The sequence below is a fragment of the Macaca thibetana genome, chromosome 9 (genome assembly GCF_024542745.1).
Source record: "Macaca thibetana thibetana isolate TM-01 chromosome 9, ASM2454274v1, whole genome shotgun sequence".
NCBI lineage: Eukaryota > Metazoa > Chordata > Mammalia > Primates > Cercopithecidae > Macaca > Macaca thibetana.
The window spans coordinates 18020120-18021940 of record NC_065586.1 but is presented as its reverse complement, the minus strand read 5'-3'; positions in this window follow the sequence as shown (position 1 = coordinate 18021940).

The following is a 1821-nucleotide window of genomic DNA, read 5'->3' as shown; positions in this document are numbered from 1 at the left end:
GCGCCTGTAGTCCCAGCTACTCGGGAGGCTGAGGCAGGAGAATGGCGTAAACCCGGGAGGCAGAGCTTGCAGTGAGCTGAGATCCGGCCACTGCACTCCAGCCTGGGTGACAGAGCGAGACTCCGTCTCAAAAAAAAAAAAAAAAAAGAAACAGTCAGCAAAGTTAAAATTCTAATAATTGTTAATATTCAGTATGGGAGCCAAGAAAAGGCAGAACTGGGCTTGCACAGTCCGTGAAGCGTCGTGCTCAGGCAACGCATTTTAATCAGGCTTCTAGGTGAGTCCACTTGAGTATCTTTTTTTTTTTTTTGAGACAGAGTCTTGCTCTGCCGCTCAGGCTAGAGTGCAGTAACGTAATCTCGGCTCACTGCTGCACCTCCACCTCCTGGGTTCAAGCAATTCTCTGCCTCAGCCTCCCGAGTAGCTGGGATTACAGGCACGTGCCACCACACCCAGCTAATTTTTATATTTTTAGTAGAGTCGAGGTTTCACCACCTTGGCCAGGCTAGTCTTCAACTCCTGACCTCGTGATCCACCCACCTTGGCCTCCCAAAGTGCTGGAATTACAGGTGTGAGCCACCATACCCGGCCCACTTTGGTGTCTTACTGCAGCCTCCAAAATACCCAAGGTACAATTTTTAAAATGTTAAAAACATACATCTCATGCATACATAAAAATTAACGTTTGAGATTTTATCCAACTCAATCAATGAAAGAATTAGTAAGATTCTAAGACATATTCAAAGAGACTTTGAAGAACAGAGATCTAGTCAGTTAAGAATACTAAAATAAATTTACTAATGGACACAAAATGTGTTAATATCTTATGGGGCAATGAAATGTAATATTTGAGATCTTTTGTAACAAGCTGAAATGAATGGTTTCTCTAGTAGAACAAAGTTTATTTGCATCACTGCAGGCAAGAATTATTTGCATTTCTATCAGCTTTCTGCATGTTAACTTCCTCCTTTATAGAGCTGGAAAATTGCCTAGATAATAAAAAGTCAGTCAAGCTGGGCACGGTGGCTCACACCTATAATCCCAGCACTTCGGGAGGCTGAGGCTGGCGGATCACAAGATCGAGACCATCCTGGCCAACATGGTGAAACCCCATCTCTACTAAAAATACAAAAATTAGCTGGCCATCATGGCACGTGCCTGTAGTCCCAGCTACTCAGGAGGCTGAAGTAGGAGTATCATTTGAACCCGGGAGGCGGATGTTGCAATGAACTGAGATGGTGCCACTGCACTTCAGCCTGGCAACACTTAAAAAAAAAAAAATAAAAAAAAAAAAAAAAAAAAAGTCAGTCAAAGGTGCATAGTCCCATAGAACCCCCAGAGGATTTTGCCAACCCTTTGCTGGAAGGACACTCAATAATCTCTTTTGCTCATTTCCAAGTCTTGGACAATTTTTCCTGATACCCTTTGAAAATCGGAGTGATCTTCCATCCCTCCTAATTTTCCTCTCTCCTTTTCTTGTTTTTTCACTCTTCAGATATTATTGATCATTTTCTGCATTCTAGATCAGCACTGACCAGTAGAACTTTCTGTGATGATAGAAATGTTCTGTGTCTATGCATCTATTAACCACATGTGGCTTCTGAGCATTGGAAATGTGGCTGGTGTGACTCAGGAATTTTTAATTCGATAAATTTCAACTGACTTAAATGTACACAGTCACATGTGGTGGTGGCTACTGTAAGGAAGGGGACTATTCTAGCTACTGTGTGGGATTCATCACAATGTAAGCTATTGTTTCCTCCCACCCATTTTTCCCCTCCAAGGCTTACATGCTTATAGAGAAGCTAAGGTTTGTATGAA